General features: G+C 34.4%; 1 long non-coding RNA gene across 1 annotated transcript in view; it reads left to right on the top strand.

Annotated features, from left to right (window-relative positions):
• Positions 1-11657, top strand: part of LOC123579723 — a 58105-nt gene extending 46448 nt beyond the window's left edge. Inside the window, exon 3 of the long non-coding RNA XR_006702918.1 lies at positions 11607-11657. This is a non-coding gene — a long non-coding RNA (uncharacterized LOC123579723). The remainder of the gene's footprint in view (positions 1-11606) is intronic.
• Positions 11658-23834: the final 12177 nt, after the last annotated feature.

Below are 23834 nucleotides of genomic sequence, written 5' to 3'. Positions count from 1 at the left end.
GAAAAATAGGAGGTAGGTGGCTCAATGATACCCATAAATGGTGTGACTTACTATACATACCCAAAGAAATATATACAAAAACATAAATCATGTAACCTTTTTGATACTCTTACTGATACAAGATAATACTATATGGATAATTTGTAGAAGAAACTAGTAAAAACTTATTTTCATGTACACTTAAATTATATTTATGTAATACCAGAGGCCTACAGTAATTTATACCAACAAATTTAAACACTTAGAGAAAACTGTTAGCAGAATATAGAAGATTTTACCAGAAAACTCTCTTACTCTTCTGAATGGCATATCAGGATTAGTATCAGACAGCAGCACCCTGTAGGTTGACAGTAGTCATCAGACTGAGCTAATTCAGCTCCATGGAGTAGAAAACCATACTTAGAAAGCATGCCAGTACATGCTACTGGAGTAGCAAACGTTTATACATACATCACTTTTGAGGGACAGTGGGCTATCTTGGCAACTTTTGCTTCTCTACTGTTTTTAGATTGCAGAGTTAAGAATTACTCTTTTCCAAGATCATTCCACTATTTAGAATAGCTATTAATGTAAAACCATGAAAAAAGATAGAATGAAAAAATACAATATATATATATATATATATGCACAAATATATATATATATACTATATATATACTATTATATATATATATATATATATATATATATATATATAATTTTCTGATTAGAAATCTGAAATTTTAGAGCTAGGTTTTCTAAAGCTATACAATTTAAAATATATAGTGTTGCTTTCAGTCCAAGATGACTGACATCATGCTTATACACACATGAATCTCCTTTTAAATGCATTTCTCAGGTTAATGAGAAAAAATGATTTATGGACTATCTAAAGCTGAATTACAATGACAGAACTTCCCAATAAAAACAGAGAATTGGGCTCCGAAATAACTTTGAAGATGAGGCATTTCTTTCAAATGTTACTAGAACACAAGAGAGAGAAAATAAATTAATGAGTAAGCTTAAGAAGAAAAAAACATCACAGTAAATATCAGGAACAAATGAATTAATAAAGATAAAGAAAATGATGAACCAGACAGATAATCATAAAGTTTATGCTGGATTGGAATATATATATGTATGTATATATACATACATATACATATTCAAAAAGAGTAATGCAAATCACTAAAACCACCACCACCAACAACAATATATATATAAGATAAAGAATGAGAGAGAAGCATGGCCACAGATACATATAAAACTTACAAAATTATAAATTTGGAAATCTTGACTAATATTTTGGGGGGATCATATAGCATAAAATTACTCAGGAATAGTTACAGACCCTGAAGGTATAATTTAATAGACTTAACACTTTAAAGGCTATCAAGAATCCACCTCCAAATAAGGCAAGTGTACTATGGTGAATTCTACCACACTTCCAAGAAAATATTTCTTATGATATGTAAACTTTCTGAGATCATAGTAGAAGATAGATTGTTTTTCAAACCAGTCCTTGATGGTATGGTAACCCTAATACCCACAGTTGGAGAAGGTGAATATAAAATTAATCTATGAAGTATGAACTATGAAGTTCATAAACTATGAAGTATCATTATTTTAATGTCAATTATAAATTTAATGAAAGCCTTAGCATATGAAGCCTAACTATAATTAAGCATAGGTCATCATGACCAAGTAGAGTTTGTTCTAGGAATATAATAATTAATAGACCTATGGCTATATTCTCATAATTGATTGAATCAAATGGATAATACTATGATTTAATTACTCAATGATAGAGAATAATGTTATAAGCTATATATTAAGTTGTGATTAAAAAAACAAATTAAATGTAAAAACCTATTTAAAAACATCATTAATACAGTGAAACTACTCAAGTATTTCTATTACCTTTAAAAATAAAACCAGGACAATGGGCAAAGAGGTCATTATGCTAAGTGATTTAAGTCAAGACTGAGAAAGACAAATACCATATGATCGCCCACATATGTAGAATCTAAAAAACAAAACAAATTAATAAACAAACAAATATAAAGGAGAATCAGACCTATAATTAACTGAGAATAATATGATGCTTGGTAGAGATGAGGGGATGGGGGAAAGGGAAAAATGGGTGAAAGGAACTGGAAGATATAGACTTCCAGGTATGGACTGAATAAGTCACAGGAATAAAGGGCACAGTATAGGAAATATTGACAATGATATTGTAATAGTGTTGTAAGGTAACAGATGGTAGTAGCTACGCTTGTGGTGAGTATACAAAGCATAAGGTATAGTGATGTTGAATCATTGCATTGTACAGTTGAAACTAATACCACATTGTGAGTCAAGTGTACACAAATAAAAAATAAAAAAAATTAAAATAAAGATAAAACATTGAATTAGACCACACACATACACACATACAAGTAAGACCAGAATGTTCACTATCATTTGTACTAAGGAATAGTACTATAGGGTTCTAACTTATTCAATAAGAAAAAAAAATAGTGGAATAAAGATTTGCAAACAACATGGTTTGCTACCAAAAACATTCACAGAAGACATTCAAACACAAAAAAATATTGACAGTAAAATATAATGCTCCCTTACAAGATTAATATATGAAAAAACATAGTCTCCTAAACAGCCAGAACAACTACAAATGTGTACTAGACAAAAAGGATCACTAATAACACAAATAACAATCCTAAAGAACCTCTTAGTAATTCAATAAGAAATGGATGAAAATCATACAGAAACTAGAAAAATTTTCAAAGGTCTTGAAATGACACCTAATAAATATATATCTATACATAGATCTATCTATCTATATATGACTCAAATTCTCATACTCTTTTCTGTGAATAAACTATATGTTCATTAAGATCCCATTCAAACACTCAACATTAGGTTAAAAAACCTATTTAAATGTAATTTAAAAGAACAATTGTCCAAGAATAATAAATATTAATTTAATAAAGATAAATGTGTTGGGGGTAAGGATAAATTTTCCCTACCAGAAATCAAAATACCATCATACTGACTTTAAGTCAGGATAACTTAAAGAGAATTGGTTAGCCAATAAGAAAAAATCATGTCCTCCATTTTCCATTATCAACAAAGTTTATGACATATATTAAAAAGTAAAATATAAAACAAACAAATAAAAAGTCATTTCACAAAGACCAAGGGACAGACAGAGGCAAAGACAGAGACAAGAGATGAGGAGACAGAAAAAGACCCATTCTGAATTTTGTACTCCTCTGAAAAATCATCAGGACCCTATTAAATAAGAAAGTCACAGCCTCCTTTTACTTTGAATTAATTCTGTGACTCTGCTTTATTTTAATGTGTATGAGAGCAAATCTCTCCCTTCCCTATGAATACAAAGCAAGTACTAGAAAATGTTGAAGTGTGAATCTTGGATTACATTCAATTTTAAGAAAAGAATCTATAATATAGGTAGAATTGAGGTGTGATGGTCTCCACTTTTTTGATGATTGCCAATCTGTTTTATTTATAATACTAACATATCTTCCCTTGTAAACATTGGAATCATATCAAAATTCCAACAAGATTTTTTTTAACTTTACAATAATATAGGAAGTAAATAGTACATTGCTACAGAACAGAGTCCAAAAACAAGTATGCATAAATGGAAATACTATTCTGCACATGAATTCATTTATGATCATTTAAAAAAAAACTGCATTTAAAACTGCTGGGATGATTGGCTTTCTATATGAAAAAAATTTCCTTAAATAATACTGCACATAACATGTATTACAAATAAAACTATAATATATGTTAATATTTGTGATAGACATATCTGAGATATAAAAATTTGAAATTATGTACAAAGGTATAGAACATATAAAACAAAATGGGAAGATTGAAAGATTTCAGCAATAAAAAGCAAAACAAAGAAACTTTACATCTGACATCAACATAATTTTTAAACAAGAAATGATCTCGAAGAAAGTACTTGCAATATGTATTTTGAAAATAATAAATATTCATAACATATAATGAGTTTCATAAATTACAAAAAGACAAGAAAACTATATATATATATATATATATATATATATATATATATATATATAATATAACTCAGCAATTCACAGAAGAAATGTAAAAGAGCAGTAAACTTTTAAACACTATGCTTATTTTTTTATAATGTTGAGGAAAGAACATTATCAGTTTTTCTCACTGAATTTAACAACATCACCAGTTTTTCTCAATGAATGTAAAAACATACAAATTACCAATAATATCCTATATTAATTGGTCATGTGGAAAAGAGTATTTAAATACAAGGCTGATGCAAACATAGGCTCATAAAGAACTTATGGAAAACAATTTGGCCACATCTATCAAAATATTATATCCTTTGTCCCAATAATTCAAGTATAGTTACTAATTGTAATTTAATATACTTGAATACATGTGCAAAGATATTGTTTATAAGTGTGCTACATCATTGTTTTAATAATGAAATATTGGTAATAACTAATAATAATAGATGGTAATTGAATATATTTGGGGGTATCTATAGTGATATTTAAAATGGAACTGTTAAGTACACTTTGCAATATAAAAATATCGGGATAGGTATTTTTTCAAGTTTTAAAAATTATAATAGCAAAAATTCATTTATTTTAGGGTGAAAAACTTTATACATAAGTGATTTGCATTGTAAAATATTTAGTAGAGCTTTTCTATAGTTATGAAATAAATCAATTCTTTATCCTCCTCTTACAATTGTTTGCCTTATTATCCTGGGGAAAATAACTGAACAAAATGAAACCTGTAACAGCTGAAAAAAAGAAAATTGCAGCTATTATCAGTTTTCACTTCCTTCTTCTCTTTGGAAAGTTTTATAAGATGCCAGCCTATCTCAATGCTTCATCTTTTCCAGCCCCAAATTTATAAGCTGTCAATCGTATGCATGGCTGTGATTTAATCCCAGAAGAACTCGATGGTTTGTTCTCTTGGCTGCTTATTCTTTAGTGTATAAACTTGGTGTAGTTCTGTGTGTATTTTAGCATTTAATTTTTGTCATGCCGGGAATGTTTTTCTTCTTTGATTATGCTAGAAGAAAGCAGTAACATTAAATAAGGCTTTCCATTAGTCTTTTCCAATCAATAAAAATAGATGAATACACTAACAGGAGGAGTGGCAAAGACCTTTGGTGGGAACATAAACAAAGAACAATGATAATCACACAATAAAGCCATGGAGTAAGTTCTGCTAGACTTGATGAAAATGGTGCAAGATTATATGGCCAAATCAAAGTTTAGGCCACAAATTCACTATATTTATGTTATAAATGCATTAAAAATGTGTAAAAGTGTATATGCCAAAATTATAACATTGACTTTCTGGGTGGTGGCAATATAGTTAGAGATAGAAATAGAGATAGAGATAAAGCATCTATAATTTCTTGCAACAAATACGTTTTATTGTAGTTAAAAATACAACTCTAAATCATTTGTTATTAGGGGATTGCAAATTGAAACAATAGAATACCGCTATAATAGAATACCAATTATAATGGCTAAAATTATTATTATTTCTTTAAGTGACAGATGCTGGTGCAGATGCAGAGCAAAAGGACCTTTCAATCAATGCTGATGGGCACACAAATAGCACTGCTATTCTGAAGACAGCTTGACAATTTCTTACAAAGCAAAACATAGTTTTTACCTTAGAATCCAGCAATCCCATCATAGGTGTTTGTTCAGCTAATTCAAAAATTACGTTAACGTAAACTTTGCATGGGAATGTTTATAGCAGCTTTAACTATGACTGCCAAAAATTGGAAGGAACCAATGCCCTTCATTAGGTGACTGTATAAAAAACTGTAGTACTTCTTGTATACAGTGTAATTTACTCAACAAGCAAAAGAAATAAGCTATCAAGCTATGAAATATGCATCACTGAAACTTACATGTGTATTGCTGAACAAAAGACAGGGTGTTACAGCTACATAGTATATAATCCCAATTGTAAAGCATTCTGGAAAAGGAAAATCTCTAGAGAGTGAAAAGTCAGTGGTTACCATGGGTTCAGGTGGAGGGAGGGGGCTAAACAGGTTAAGTACAGAGGATGTTGAGTGTTGAAAACATTCTATATGATACTGCAATGTTAGATACAAGAAATTATACATTTGTCAAAAAACCATAGTACAGTACAAAGAGTGAAACAATGTGTAAAATAAAATAAAAACAAAATATTTTTGAGGGGGGCTCCCAGGAAGGAATGTGGACTGTCCACAAAAGAATTTAACTTTGTGTGAATCACATTATGTGTGAAGCCACCTTAGAGAAGAGAGTGGGGGGAAAAGGTACTGACTTAAGTAAGTTTGTACAGGAGTGTTTATAAGATTGAAAATAAAAGGAATTACACACAGGGGCACCTGGGTGGCTCAGTGGGTTGAGTGACCTACTCTTGATTTTGGCTCCCATCATGATCTCAGGGTCTGTGGGTTTGAGCCCTGCGTCAAGCTCTGCACTAACATCATGGGACCTGCTTGGGATTCTCTCTTTCCCTCTTTCTCTGCTCCTCCTCCTTCCCCTCAAAATAAATACATAAACTTAAAAAAAAAAAGGAATTACACATAAGCAGTGTACTGTAGTTAATAAAGTTTCCTATTGGATACTGAAACAATTCTGCTAATACTAGGACTGAACAACCTATACATGAATCACAGATGGTAAGAATGGGAGTTTTTACAGATAAGCAAGAAGAGGAAGCTAGAGTACTCTAGGTGGTAATAAATTAGAGTTGGAGATAATATAAACTCATGTTTATCTTAATATTGATGGTTACATATAGAAATATATGTTTGTGTGTACGTGTGGAGGTTAGTCTACACATGTATATTTTCTTGCTCTGTTAGGTGAAAAGACCATCGAGAAACAATATAACAATGGCAATGAACAACTCTGGTACCCAGATCTTGGTCTCTGTTACATTTTCAAATAAAAGGAACCAGGGCTTCTTGGGGAAATGGCAGATTACAGAACTGGGATACACACGAATACAGGATTAGCCAGAAGCATCTTTCAGTGCCAGAAAGCAAGAAAGTACTAGTACTAGTAGTAGAAGTAGTGATAATAACAATAATGCTACAGAAATATGTCAAAGTGACACAGGAGGTAACAAAGAGCTCTAAATGGGCAAAGCTAGAACAGTTTGAGCATCAAAATAAAACTCTTAGATTATAAACTTCAGGGTAAATTAATAATCTGAAGTCATACTGATATAAGAAATGATTGAACAAATGAAGGAAGGAAGGAAGGAAGGAAGGAAGGAAGGAAGGAGAAAGGAGGGAGGGAGGAAAGAAGGAAGGAAAGAAGGAAGGAAGGAGGGAGGGAGGAAGGAAGGAGGGAGGGAAAGAAGGAAGGAGGGAGGGAGGGAGGGAGGGAGAGAGGGAGGAAGGAAGGAAGGAAGGAAGGAAGGAAGGAAGGAAGGAGGGAGGAAGGAAGGAGGGAGGGAAAGAAGGAAGGAGGGAGGGAGGGAGGGAGGGAGAGAGGGAGGAAGGAAGGAAGGAAGGAAGGAAGGAAGGAAGGAAGGAAAGAAGGGAATGAAGGAAGGATGGAAGGAAGGAGAAAGGGAGGGAGTGAGGGAAAGAAGGAAGGAAGGAAGGAGGGAGGGAAGGAAGGGAGGGAGGAGGGAGGAAGGAAGGAAGGGAGAGAGACAAATATGTGGAATAATTCCAAATAATTTTTATAGGTATTCCACTCCCTAGGAGGTAATAGCATCAATTCTTACTCTGTAAGTGTGGGTTGCACATAGTAGCTTATTTCCAAAGAGTACTTGGAAAAAAGGGGAAAGAGTAACTTTAGGTAGAGAAACCTGGAAAACACTACCATAGCCACATGATCAAAGTAAACCTCTCCAGTGACAAATCATGTTTATAGTATGTACCCTAAACATGATGTGATAAAATTATACTTTATCTCTGTGGGCTTTCTTTCCAAAGTATATAACCTGAACCTAATCATAAGGAAGTAACACCAGACAAATTCCAGTAGAGAGATATCTTATAAAATACTTGAAAAATACTCCTCAAAAATGTCAAATTCATCAAAAACAAGGAAATTTAAAGAAACTGTCACAGCCAAAAGGAACCAAGGACATGACAGGATAGGATCCTGGAACAGACAAAGATATTAGGTAAAATCTAAGGAAATCTGAATACACGGAGTTTTATTTAATAATCACATATCAATATTGGTTCATTAATTGTGACAATACAAGCAAGATAAATATTATCCTATTAATATAAGATGTTAATGACAGGAGAGACTAGTGAAGGAGTATGTGGGAATTCTCTACTATCTTCTCAATTCTGTCAATATAAATCTCTTCTAAAAATACATCATTAAAAAATGAATAGGAAAGGGACAATTTTTCATTACACTTATTTGTCTATGGTTAGATTTTTTTTCTAAACTGAATATAGATTTATTTTATTATGTAAAACAAGAGTAATTTAAAAAACATTTATTTTTTAATAATCAATAAAAGAGCCAACACATGGCACCCTCATTGTATGGATGTTACTATCCACTTACATTATGAACAGGATTTTAATAGCATGAACCCAGATGCAATGAAGATGCCTCTGTGCTTTCATCTGGGGATTGGGAGGAGAGGGACAGACACTCAAGCAGCTCTTGGGGTACAGAAAAAAATGGTCTCAGGATTAAACTTCGAATTCTGGCAAGAAAAGTATATTTAATTTGGTAGAAAACACCTATGATGATGCGTAATGTAATAATGTCAAGTAAAATATGGTATTTAAACTGAGTGACATTGCTAAATAGAGAAAATCACAAAGTCCTCTCCAAATCCATGGATACAATGAAGTTTAGGGAGTTGTGAACAGAGCATTCCTAATTACCTCAGCTGGAATGTGCCTATTGGGAAAATGAGTGATTTCTTTTTTTTTTTTTTTTTAATTTTTTTTTCAACGTTTATTTTTGGGACAGAGAGAGACAGAGCATGAACGGGGGAGGGGCAGAGGGAGAGGGAGACACAGAATCGGAAACAGGCTCCAGGCTCTGAGCCATCAGCCCAGAGCCCGACGCGGGGCTCGAACTCACGGACCGCGAAATCATGACCTGGCTGAAGTCTGACGTTTAACCGACTGCGCCACCCAGGCGCCCCGAAAATGAGTGATTTCTAAGCAAAACATAGGGTTAGCTGTTTAGGAGTTTGGAGATTTAATGGAGAATTTTTATCTTTTGTAAAATGGGTCAGAGAAATGAAATAAATATAGTTATTAAATAACTGATTCCTCAGGTTCTATAAGAAAGTGAGTCAATTACACAAAAAGTGAAGTAAACTTTAAAATAGCATCTTAATAAAACTTTTCATATGTAGACTAATTATCACATTTGATTCTCACAGCCCACTAAAATGTTATTTGGTAAATGCTATCATCAACACCATATATAGAATGGAAATAAGGCTCATAGAGGCTAAATACATTGCCACAATTCACAAAACTTGCAGTGACAAGATTTGGATTTGACCTATATATATTTTTTTGTTTGTGTGTGTGTTTTATTTTATTTTTGGAAACTACAGTCTTCTCCCAAAGCCTGAAAAAAGTACACTGAAAAAGTACACTCTTAGAGGCACCTGGGTGGTTCAGTTGGTTAAGTGACCAACTCTAGATTTTGGCTCAGTTCATCATCTCAGGGTTGTGAGATTGAGACCCATGTCGGGTTCTGCACTGAAAGCATGGAGTTTACTCGGGATTCTCTCTCTCTCTCTGCCCCTTCTTCACCCTCAAAATAAATAAACATTAAAAAAAGTACACTCTAAGCAGAAGACATGGCTACAGTATTGAATTGATCGTAAATCATATTTTATGCCATATTTTGGGTGACTAATATTAGGTATAATATTAGGTTGCTTAGAGAAGACTGGTGGAAATTTGAATATCTAAATTAATTTTATTAACCTCAAAAAACTAAATACTCTGGAATACTTTATACTCAACACCCAGATCAATGTTCTAAATATGGTCAACCTTGATTTTTGAGTAAAACCCAAAGGTTATGCACTACCTTGAAAAGCAAGTTATAAGTTTCATAAAAATACAATGTCAACTGTATAAAAACCTGATACTTTATGTAGGTTGCCATATGTCATAGACAACAAACTACTGACTGAACATATGTGAATAGAATTTATTACTGGAATAAAAGGAATTCTTTAGCAAGAATAAACTGGCACATTCAGTGATGACAAACATCAAATTATAGGTTTGATCAGAATTTTCAAGCATATGTGAATCAAGTACCTAGTTTATATACTTAAATTTCATCTATAATAACCCTGCCAAACCATCCTAACAGTTTGTCCAGCACTTGTGTGTGTCTGTGTGTGTGTCTGTGTGTGTGTCTGTGTGTGTGTTTTGTGTGCACTTTTTAAAAACTCCAGTGACAATTCTTTCCATAGACATGATATTTCAAAGTTATAATTATCTTATTGAGCAGCTTTGTTAGAAGATGTCTATTCATAGTTATCTGCCAACTTTCTCTTCTAGCTTGTACAAGTTAAGATAAAATTTAACACTGAGATCACCACTGGAAAACCATTTTCCACTGAATATTTTAAGAATTTTTTTAATGTTTATTTATTTTTGAGAGAGAGAGAGAGAGAGAGAGAGAGAGCATGAGCGAGGAAGGGGCAGAGAGAGGGAGACACAGAATCCAAAGTAGGCTCCAGGCTCTGAGCTATCAGCACAGAGCCCAATGGGAGGCTCAAACTCACAAACCGTGACATCATGACCCGAGCCAAAGCCGGATGCATAACCGACTGAGCCACCCAGGTGCCCCACCATTTTCCACTGAATATTAAAAACAAATACTTGCTGAGAGTTTGCTATGAGCCAACAACCTCCATGTTGAAATCTTGGGGTCATTACTATGAATGAAATGTATAATCTGCTATCAGGATATTTGATCTCAATAAAGAAATCCCTACACAGTTTTGAGGAAACAAGTTATAATACAAAAATCCTATACCTTTCCAATTTATGTTCACTTATGAGGGCAATAGGAAAAAAACCCTCAAATATATCAAAAATAAGCAAGCCAAATAACAAATAAATGAGTAATAACTAAGGTATATGGGCTCCCATATGATTCTGAAAGGTTAGATTGCCCAACTTTCTGTTTTATTTTAATTTTTTCTTAAAGGGGTATTTTTAATAAAATATAATTTTATATAGACCTTAATGTTTTTTACACAGTAAGATCACACTAATAATCATAAATAAGATTAATATTACTAAAAGAATAATATAACAATATTGGTAGAAAAGATAATGAGATAGCTCATCAGTATTGGTTGGTACTAGCTAAGTGTCCAAGAGTTTGTTACGTATTAGTAATAATTAATTAGTAATTACTAACCCAAAAACAGAATTAAGAAAAGATCTTATTCACAATCACCAAAAATTTGTTTAATTGAAACCTCCTCAGTCCCTTCTGCCAGCCTAGTGGTCTTTAAGATTAAGCAAGCACTCTTAGCCTGTGTGATTAACTAACTCCTTCTTTGTATATCTATGATCATGCATTCTTTCCTAGAAAGAACACTTCTGCACATCATCAGGCTCTCTTGCAGAAGCTCCCCCAGGACACCAAGAAACCAGAACTTCCTGCACAACCTCAGGGCACTGAGATAACTGCAGCTGGCATCAACAGGTCTGCATGTAATCAAGAAATGCCACAGATTACTGAACTCTCTTAACAGGTTAAATCCTTTTTAAAAACCTCTGGGCCAGGCAGAGACCTCCAGGGTCAGCCTTTGGACAAGAGTCCATCTTCTTCCCAGGTGGCCAGACTCCTGAATGAAGTTCAAATTGCTTTCCAGTCAAAACTTGTCTTTTGAATTTTGGCTTTCCAAGAGACAGGCAGCTGAACTTGGAACTTGGGTTTTGGTGAGATAGTTCATAATAAATTGTTCACTACAATTTGCCTGTTGGGGAACTCTAATTAAAACAAAATATTCTTTCAACCCAGAAATCTCCACAAAGGTACTAGAAGAAACACTCTTATTATTGAAGAAGCATTAAACCCAAGTGTGATACAGTGAAACAGATTTACATAGAAATAGCTGATAACACATTACATACATGTTCTCAAGATAAACAACTAGTCCTCTAGTAAGAGGACCTGACAGCACCATTGCTGATATATAGTTTATCTTAACTTTACCTGGTAACCGAAGTGACCATCTATGTTAGCTAGTTGGATTTATCCAGAGGAAAAGCAAACTTCTCATATCTTTATAATAGGAGGTAGTTTTACAAATTGGGGCCAGGCACCCACTGAAGTTAGGATTCTTAGTAGGGGCTCTACCTTCTTCAATGTTTACATTTCAAAGACCAGGCTCCCAGACATTCCTGGGTCAAAAAGCTGACAAAAGCCTTATCTAGTCTTCAAAAGGATTTATATACATTTCAAAGCAATGAGAAAACACTTATAGTCGCACGTTTTCTAAGATAAATGCTCTAAAAAAGAGTGAAGGGAAATCTCCTTTTCAACAGGGAGAATTAAGCCTCTTATTTTTAATTTGTATTTGACCTCACATGACTCAGATTTTAGCTACTGAAACAAAGGAAATAAATTTAAAGAAAGTGTACATAAAATTTAAAAAGAGTATTTAGCACTAAGAACAATTAAATTAAGATGGATTAGGAAATGATATAAGGAAATACTGTAAACATGTATCAAAAATTTACTATGTAGCACATATAAAAGATTATACAAAGTTATAAAAATTCCAATTATAAATGTGTATCATGGGGCACTTAGGTGGCTGTCAGTTAATCTTCTGACTCCTGATTTCAGCTCAAGTCATGATCTCATGGTTCATGAGATTAAGACCCACACTGGGCTCTGCATTGACAGTGCTGAGCCTGCTTGGGATTCTCTGTGTCCTTCTCTCTCTGTTCCTCCCCCACTCTCTCTCTCTCTCAAAATAAATAAATAAATAAATAAATAAATAAATAAATAAATAAACAGACATTAAAAAGTATAAATACATAAATAAAATAAAATGTGTATCATTCAACACAATAGGAAATCCAAAAAATTTTCAAAAACTAAACTATTCAACCTTTCCTTTAATAGATGAACTTAGTTAATGTTAAAATAATTCATTTGTACCTTTTAGCCAAGAAAACCACTTGCTGAGGGGCAGGAAATCCCTTCCAATCCAAGGCATTTCAACTTTCTTGTTGTTACCACTCTGTCCACCTCCCATTTCTTTCACTGAAGAAGAGCATTAAAAATATTTTAAAATAAGTAAATAAAATTAATCAGCTAAATTCTAACTTGGGCATCATCCAACACTTTTTTTTTTCTTTAATTTTCAGAATTTTGTTTCCGGTCAATCCCAAGCCTAGAAATCAAGAGGCTAGATATGATGGCAGTTGACATAGTAGGGCTTTATTATTGCTATTATCTTTTTTAATTCACAAAACAGCCTCAGATAGTGAATTCATACCACATAGACTTAAAAGAGTCAAACAAGAATGTTATATTATGTGGCTCAAAAGAGAAGCTAAAAACCAGTCATACTCATGGAGCAGAAATATTGTAATAGAGACAAAACTGAGTTTTTTATTGTTTTTGTTTGTTTTTTTTTGTTTGTTTTTTTCCAAGTGGAGGTGGAGGAATAGACAAAGTGTCCTTCCACCCACAGACTTTATATACATGTCCACAACTTACAGTAGTTGTCACAGTTCAATGGAGGTGGTGTGGTTTAGATCACGGACACTGTATTCCACTGAAGAACAGGTTTGTTCCTGCAGTTTCCATGATGCCATTGTAACTGAATGTAAAATCCATTTGCATAAATAATATAACTAAACTTTTTTCTCTTATTTTAAACATGTTCAACAACCATTGAGAGCTTTATACTTTTTTTCAAGTACTGAAGGTGATAACTATGTCCAGTTCACAAGCCAAATCTAGTCTGTTGCCTTTTTTTGTAGTCTTCAAATGATTTTTTTTAACATTTTGAAAGGGTTGTAAAAATACACACACACACACACACACACACACACACACACACACACACGGCAACAGAGACCATGTGTGGCCCACACAGTCTAAGGTATCTGCTCTATGGCCATTTATAGGAAAAGCAATTCACTGCTTTTAGTGAGTTGTCTTTTTGGGGGAAGGTATTGAAAGGGGAGATTTCATACCTTGAAAACAGCTAACATTGCTCTCTAAAATTTTGCTGTTTTTTACATGAAAGGCAGTTTCCTTTCCTCTAAATAACTCACTTCCTAACTTTCTGATTACTTCTTATTACTAATTATATACTGGCATACTGTTTTTTTTTCTTTTATACACATGAACATACCTATGTGGTGCACTAATATGCCTTCCCTGTGACAGGACTCATTAAATAAGTGATATTGGTGATTCTGTGGATAAAGACAAAACATGTTAACTAAGAGTCCTCCCAGGTGGGAGTAAAGCAATTTGTTCTAAAATTCCAGATGAGAGATGTCCTGAGGAAATCACTTATAGAAACTGGTGTCACTTAATAGACACTAAGACCTGACCTTTACTGACCACCTGCCTGTACTCAGTAACCTTTGCCTTACATTTTTTCTTAAGCTCTTCTTTCAAGTTTACCTCTTAATGAAGGCAAATGAAATCTGAAGTCACTTTTCAGGTGATGGTGACTGCCCGGAAAAGACCTTCCACCAGCCCAGACCACCCAGACCATTTGAGCTAAACCCCTAATTCCAGCCTACACAGATGAACCCTAGTGTGACCCTTGGAATGACCACAGGAATGACTGACAACTACTTTTATCTTATTATAATACTAAAATCTCCACCCAAGGAGGAGCATCAGCCCCATTTGCATAACACACAATGTATGTAAAGTCATGTTTCTTTAAGGCACATATGCAATCTTATGTCTGCCTCTACATATGATGACAAGACTTCCCTTTCTAAAATATTCATCCTAACCCTAAACAAAAGGAACCCATTCACCCTTTCTCAGGGAGTCACCTTTGGAAGCTATTCCTCATGATCTCTTTATTTGCTGCCAATAAAGTTTTCTTTGTGTGACGACTCACCTGTTACGGTTTCTGACTCACCAAGGAGTGAACTCACGTTGGTTTGGTTACACTGGGAGTACCTGCAATGTAAAGAAGATTGGTGTCTCTTTCTTCTATTAGATTTACCCAATTAAGCAAGCAGTCTTATTGATCAGTCTTGCTCCTACCTGTACTGGGTATAGACAATGGCAAAGCAATGACAGCCAAGCAGCTTGTCTTCTTGCCAGTTGCCAGAGCTATGTTGAATGCTTGCTAGTGGGTCAATTGAACCCCATGAGAAATAGCTAAATGCCTTACTAGTATTGTATTTGAGAAGTCTTGCTGGTGAGAATTTTCTATTTCAGCAACCTGTGTACTTGAAAGAGCTCCTAAAGAAAATCCAAATATCTTGTGCTTGCACCCCATCAAAGAGTCTGCATTTAGAAATCAGTCACATATGGGGTACCTGGGTGGCTCAGTTGGTTAAGCAGCCAACTTCGGCTCAGGTCATGATCTTGTGGTTCATGAGTTCAAGCCCCACAATAGTCTGTCTACTGTCAGAATAGACCCTGCTTTGAATAACCTGTCCCCCTCTTTCTTTGCCCCTTCCTTGTGCGCTATCTCTCTGTCTCTTGATAATAATAATAATAATAATAATAATAATAAAACATTAAAAAAAAACACAAGAAACCAGTCACATAGAGGGCATCAGCGGTCCATTGGCATTTGCCAGAAAACCAACTTCAAGCAACAGAAGGAAGACTCATCTTTTACCCTCTCCTACCTTCCAACACAAGACATTCATAGAACTATTGCATTCAAAAAGGGAGTGGGAGGAAGATAACCATGCCCCCACTTAATGTGAAGGAGAAACATAAAAGCTACCCAACTGACATAATCTACTCTGGAAAGTGGTTACAGGGGGAAGGGGGGCAAACTCTGGTTTATATGTGAACACAGACTTTTAACTGTGCGGATTTAAATAACTGAAAATGACTTGAAAATTAAAATAGCTGAACAGAATGTCACTCAATAATCTGATGCTTGGCAGGGAGAAGAAATCCACATAGTATATTTGGGTCCAAAGAGTGAATAGACAGTTGGATACAGTTGGTATGCAAATGAACTAATACTATTTAATACAGAAGCTATCATTATAGTTAGCCTTACTCATCTTATTGAAATGCTCCTTTTTAAAAACTTTAATTACTTAAAAACATATTCTTTATACACATGCAATGCAATTATTAATTGATAATGAAATCTACCTTATATCAATTTTCCCTAAATTTAAATTATTCCTTTATTTATTTTGAAATACACTCACACTGATTATTCTTGTGTTTTGTTTTTCTTTCTTTCTTTCTTTCTTTCTTTCTTTCTTTCTTTCTTTCTTTCTTTTCAAATGTGTTTTTATCTGGATCCATTTTTTAAAAAGATCTTCCAGAAATTAGGTTTAATTTGGGGTATATCTTCTTTAGGGAGGATTAAGTTTGTTGAACATGATTTTGGAGAATAAAGGACAACAATGCCTCCAAACTGAAAAATAGTACTCCCCCATCTGACACAAATAGACACTGACATTTGAACATAATTATCAGATACTAATTTTCCATGACATAAAATGTGATTTTCTCTCAACTGTACTGACTTCTGTATTCATTTGATGAACAATGAATGGGTTGTACATTATCTTGGTTAAAACAGAATTCTCCTGACATTTGCCATAATTCAATTCTGTAGAGAAAAAAGGAGGAATAATGACACCAGATAACTTGAGGCTCATTTAACAACCAACTGGGTTCTAAGAAGTAGTTGCTCTTGTTTGGGGTTAGTACAAACTCAGAAGCCTTTCCCTTAGCATAGAGTCTGCCTTATTAAACATTAGTCAAGGTGATTAAGATGTTCTTCTGTCTCTGTGAATGTCCTCATTCTTCTTCACATAAATAACTTGACAAAGCTCAGGGCTACTTTATGGACAGAGCTCGATATACTTTGATATCTATGGACCTTAACATATTGGGAAGCATGGAATTTCAATTTAGACAGTTCCATATTAAAAGTGAACTCATCCTACTTACAAATACTGGGTGAAATTAGAGAAAAAAAGTATACTCGGCCACTCAGTAATCTCATCTGTTAACTGGGATAACATTTATCCATAAGATTTTTATAATTGTTGAATTAGGTATTTACTGAAGTAATATTTATTGAGGAACTACTTTTTTTAATTTTTAAAGTTGATTTATTTTATTTTCAATAATGTCTACACTCAAGGTAGGGCTCAAACTCACAACCCTCTTCCAACAGACCAGCTAGGCACCCTGAAGATCTAATTGAAATATGGCATGCTTGCTATGACAGAGTGCTCCAGTCCTCATGCAGTTTACAGACCAATAGGGAAAACAGACCATTTACAAGGAGGAAAACAGATACATATTTAAATTAAAAACTGAATAACACTGAGAATATAAAGAGATGCTCTCATAGTTAACAATGCAATAAGGAGTAGTTTATTTTAATTTTGGATACCTAGGGAGTGGAATGGAATTCAGAGATCTAAAACTATAAGTGGTCAACCATAGGGCCCAGATCAATTGCAAAGGTAATGAGGCAGGAAAGAACTTGGCCACTGAGACAATTCATAATTATTGGGATATAAAACATTCACCCCAGTGCTAAGCAGGTAGTAAAAATTCAGTAAGTTACCTTATTTGTTCTGGTTTTCCCTATAAATTTCTCATACAATTGATTTGCCTTTAGGTCTTTGTTATTCTTCAAACTTGGTTTTGAATCTTGGTCTCAGTATAGCAGTTGTGCAATTTTGCTCAAAAATCTGAAATAGTCAGTTAAGTGTCCGACTTTGGCTCAGGTCATGATCTTATGGTCCGTGAGTTTGAGTCCCGTGTCAGGCTCTGTGCTGACAGTTCAGAGCCTGGAGCCTACTTTGGAGTCTGTCTCCCTCTCTCTCTGTCCCTCCCCCACTCACACTCTCTCTCTGTCTCTCAAAAAATGAATAAACGTTAAAAATTTTTTTAAATATCTGAAATGGTTGAAATAACTGTTCTCTGAACTTCATGGACAGAATGAACCTTGTCTAGGGAGAGGTAGACATCCAAGTTAGAATAAGCCATGCCAAAGGGACTACAGAAATCCAGGTTATCCAATCCTGAGCCACAGAATTGTCAATTATGAGTTGTAGGAAGTGATAGGAGTTGCTTTGAATGTTTTATATTAACTCCTTCAAAGGCTAATATATAATAAAGACACATTTTTGATTCATGAGTGTGAAACTCAGAATCATAAATTCTGTATAAAGGAGGTGTGTGTGTGTGTGTGTGTGTGTGTGTGTGTGTGTGTATTTAAGGGGTATAGTGGCCACTAAAACACAAAAGGTCAGGCTGATCAACATGCTGATAGTATGCTTTGTTTCCTCAGATATATAACTTTTGCTGTAAAATCATCAGTGTAGGAGATTTCCTCTTTTTTTGTGTCATGGGGATATATTCCTTCCTTTTCTTATTAGCCTGTTAACTGAATTGACATAATACTTGTGAAGGTTTAGTGGAGTCATTCCCACAGTGGGTATTCACAGAGGTTGTCACAAGTTACTGATAACCAACAGAAAGTTTAGCTGTGGTATTTAAACCTTGGATATGTTCAAAGTTGAGTGTATCTATGAGATTAAAAATCAGGAAACGTTAGAAATCACACGCATGCATTTTTTGGACCAACTCCTCTGGCCCCTGAGTTTCTTCAGCTTTGGACCCTTAGTGATAAGGGCATCCTAGGAAGCAGGATTAGTAAAACTTGGTTGATATCCTTTAACTTAGACACAGACTGGTTTGTAACAGAAAGCAAATCAGAAAACCATAGACTGCTAAGCTGACTGAGAAATGGTTAATGTATTATTTTCCTTTTAGATAAGACAAGTTGAGAGGCCAAACTCAGTCCAGGGTTCTTTAACTGAGACTGTAGGAGCAACACAAGAAAAAACATGTCCTCTGGACTTTTTCAGTTCAATTCTGGGCCTTTATCAATTTCAAAAGTGGGAGCAAATCTTTTTTTCCTAACCAGTGGTGGGAGACCCATTGCTCAAATCTCTTCTTGTTCTCTTCTTCTTCTTCTTCTTTTTTTTTTTTTGATAATGCAGATAGATTTTTCAATAGTTTTTAGTTTAGAAGGATAGGAATAATCTTTCATGGTTTCTTTCAATAATGATAGCAGTTAACATTATTAACACACATATTAACCAATAACCTATCCAGTGGCTTCAATACTCAGGTCAAATCTGATTTTCTCTAAGAAGACTTCCCATTCTTCATCATCAGGGTTAGTGACTTTCTAGTCTTTGATCATACAGCACCATATTATATTCTTATCAAATTGTTCTGTTCTATGATTATTGGTTTACTTGCTTTCTTCTCTGCTTAACAATAAAACTTTATAGGACAGTAACTGTGTATCACATAAACATTTGCATACCCACGTAATCTCTTAGAATCTGGCACATGACAAGTGTTAGATTTAATTGTGTTGAATATCTACATTTCAGTTTCTGATTATCTTTAGACACATACTATACACCCCTATCTCCAGCAGGTAGAATTACAAACCCGTGCCAAATTCACAAACTGGCTGCCAAAGATTAGAAGCATAGGAGTGGAAAATGATAGGTTTAGGAAGACCCTGGTAGCAACAATATTAACAAATCCGGTGAAATTCTGAGATATAAACATGGCAAAAAAAAACCCCTATTTCTTGCCAATAATTATATCCACATAAACAGAGGAACTTATTTTCTTTTTTTTTTTTTTTTTTTAAGTTTATTTATTTTTGGGACAGAGAGAGACAGAACATGAACGGGGGAGGGGCAGAGAGAGAGGGAGACACAGAATCGGAAACAGGCTCCAGGCTCTGAGCCATCAGCCCAGAGCCCGACGCGGGGCTCGAACTCACGGACCGCGAGATCATGACCTGGCTGAAGTCGGACGCTTAACCGACTGCGCCACCCAGGCGCCCCGAGGAACTTATTTTCAAATTATAATAGTCTCAAAGGCTAATTTAACCTTCCGTCTCTTTTTATACTTCAGAATTAATTTGACACATCCACTAAAGAAGATAGTAATATTTTAGAGACTGGCAACTCCCAGAATCACTCTTGAGACCAATCGCTGTTAAATAAAACAGAAGGGAAGTATATGTGTGTGTGTGTGTGTGTCTAAGTATGTGCTTTGTGTATGCATCATTTACTATTAATTTATAAATACATAAATCTCAAATAAAGTGACTCTTCCTATTGCTATTAATATTTATTTGGTGATTGAAAAGGAAAAGTTCGGCATTAAACCTTCTCCCTGTTCCCCATTGTCTTCATTCTCTCTGTTTTTTTTTTTAAGTTTATTTATTTATTTTGAAAAAGAGAAAGACAGCAAGTGTGAGTGGGGGAGGGGCAGAGAGAGGAGAGACAATCCCAAGCAGGCTCCACACTGACAGAGCCTAACACAGGGCTTGAACTCACACACTGTGAGACCTGAGCTGAAATCAAGAGTCAAATGCTTAGCCAACTAAGCCACCCAATGTCCCTCTCTCTACTTTTTGTTTCACGTTTTCTTTTGTTTATTTTGCTTTATCTCCTACCTTTACTCCACTTCCTCATTGCATGCAGAATAAGGAGAATGGGCTTTGGGACCAGGGATATTTGAGTTTGAAAGTCTAGCTCTTTTATTTATTCTCTGAGAGTACTTGGCAAATCAAATACACCTAAAAGTCGAGGGAAACGTGGAAACAATGAAAGTGTCCTACAGCTGGTGCATGGCCAGGACTACTAAATAAAAAATAACAAAATTAAAACACTTTTCAAAGTCATGTGTTTCTACCTCATACATGCAGAGTATCCTTTTGCCGATTATCTGGTTCCACCCTTTATTGCTAGTTCTTTTGTGGCAGTCTGCAATCAAAATTAACATTGTTTTATTTCCTTTCATTTGCATCCTCTTCATTTCCACCATTTCTATTCTAGTTCAGTCTCTCAAGATTTCAAGCACACCAATTAAAAAACGATTTCCAGCACATTAATTAAAATCCTCTCACCTACTATCACTTTCTCCTTGCAGAATCATAATACACAGTATTGCCAATTTCACCATCCCCAAAACACTCCATCATCAGATGGTGTTTCTAACAACATGTATCTGGGCCCTTCATTCCTATATTATCAAATAAGAAATCTGTACCTGTCTTCCAAAGCATTCAAACTTGTACATCCCATCCATGCTATTGCCTCTTGCCTCTTGAGGAGTAGAGCCACATGTCCAATACAGCCTTCAAAATTATTATCTTGTAAGCTCAGCTCATTTATCCTTGTCTCAAACTGCCCTAGCTCTTATTTTCCCAAGCTTAGTTAAGAGTTCTAGCAAACTACCCAGGCATCCCAAAACAGAAACCTGAATATTTTCCTCAAATCCTACTTCTTCATTTCCAGAGCTAATTAATCCACCAAGTAATGTACATTTGCGTTTCTAAATATCTCTCGACTGTCTTATCTCCATTTTCTTGGATTATTTCAGGATCTTGCTACCCAGCTCATTTGAAGGCATCTCTTCAAAGTTAAAAATTCATGTAGAGTATTTTAGTCCATCCTAACTTATAAAAATGGAACTCACATCTCTTAGTACAAACCCATTGTACATGACCCAAATGTGACATGTAATGCCCTTGAATATCAAGGGTCTTTTCTGTGTCACACTCTGCCACACTACAGCTTCTCTCCCTGACCAACGAAACTTCTTTCAGTCCCTCAAATGGCCAAAGGACCTCACAATTCTGCTTCCCATTGGCCTGAAATATATGTTCTTACAGTGGCCATACAGAAAATGTCCATACAACTGCCAACACAGGGTACAGCTACTTTCCCCTTTGGGCCTGGTGGGCCTGGCTATTTCACTCAGGTGGCTTCAGTCCCCACCATATCATAGTTATAGCTTTCATCATCTTGAATGGCAGTTGTCTGTGCATGTTCTGAATCACTGAGACTGATCCATTCCTCTGAAATAGCTGGTGCAAAAAGTACTCTCTGTGCAAATTAGAAAATGGATGAGCATACATTTTGTTTTCCATTATAGCCTTGGTCCCCATACTGCCCTCAACATGTGATGCTCACTTGTTACCCTCACCTCGTCTGAGACTTAATATCTTTCCCTTTCTCAACATGTCTTTCTTTTCACTTTACAATACTTAAAAAAATATATATGTACCTCTTTTAATTCTCATGACATCATTGTGAGGTGAATGTTTCATCTGTTGTCTGGTAAAACTAAATGAGACTCAGAATTAACAACTGACCAAAAGTCTAACACCTAAACCTGGCAGAATCAGGAGAGGAAACCAGAACCGATGCCACAACTAATATTATTCATACTCCATTATGCTATAACCCCATCTAAAATTCCTTCTGAAAAAATGTCACAGTTGCTTGTTTTGTGACTGCCTAAATAATCCAGGCTCAAGCGATCTGCCTCTCCTGTAGTTATCTATGTCAGTTACATTCTGAGTCACAGAGAACTGGGTCATACGTCATATTATATAATCCTCTATTGACTTACGTTATCACACTCAGACTCTTAATCTAACATCCAAATTTTTCATTTGTGAAATGACAGTTTTAGTAGAAATCTCATATAAATAAAACAAATACTAAGTGGATAAAACAATTTCTCAATATCAGTTGATATTTAATTAATTAATTAATAATTAATTGATATTAAATTAATTTCTATTAGTTTCTTTAAGATAATCTTAACTAGTTTAAAGTTTTGTAATACCAAAATTGTCTCTTTGTCTTTGTGTATTACATAGCTCATACATAGTATAAACAATAGTAAGTTAATTGATAATGCAGGTTTATCCTTTCAGTGTTTATAGTTTTTTTTTTAATGCAGCATGAGAATTTAATTATCATTTTATATTATTACGTGATAGAATTTTTCCTATGTTGATTTATGAGGATAGAAAAATCTTTATCCTCATTTTAGAAGTACAAACAAATTCATTGAGACAAAAAAAATAAATGAGGCAGAGAAATTGGATAGAGAAAAGATTAAAGGAAAATATTTTTTTAAAAGACATGATTATCTTACATGAACACACCTCCCAAATTATTTGAAGTTCTATTAGAGCTAATTAGTGTTCAGATATTTGCTTACAAGGAAGACAAATATTGAAATAAATATTTTGCTTAAAAAATTATGTAAGTCATTACATACTGTTTCTATTAACAGGAATAAACCATCTGCACATAGGCTTCAAACAGAGATAGAGTGATATATCTCAACTTACATATATATATATATATATATATATATATATATATATATATATGCAAGAATATAGACATTGATATATTTGAATTCGAATGAATAATTAAAATAATCTGTGAGGTATATGTTTTTCCCTTTGGCTGCTTGGATCCAAATCTCTTGTCCTTTACTTCATATCGCACATACACGTTTCAATACTTTAGCAAATATTGTTAGCTGAAAATACTTCCATAATTTGACCATGTTTTTCCACATCCCTTTTAACTCCCACATCACAATTATCTGTCACTTGAATGATTCTAATAGCCTCTTTTCTGGTCTCCCTGCTTCTGCTCTGGTTCTCTGATGATACATTTCACATAGCTGCTATTTAGAGTGCCTCTCTCAAGCATAAGTCAGATCAGATCCCCCTATTCTTTAGAGTCA

The sequence above is a fragment of the Leopardus geoffroyi genome, chromosome A3, assembly GCF_018350155.1.
Source record: "Leopardus geoffroyi isolate Oge1 chromosome A3, O.geoffroyi_Oge1_pat1.0, whole genome shotgun sequence".
NCBI lineage: Eukaryota > Metazoa > Chordata > Mammalia > Carnivora > Felidae > Leopardus > Leopardus geoffroyi.
Note: the sequence above shows the minus strand (reverse complement) of the source record. Positions and strands in the feature narration are given on the sequence as shown.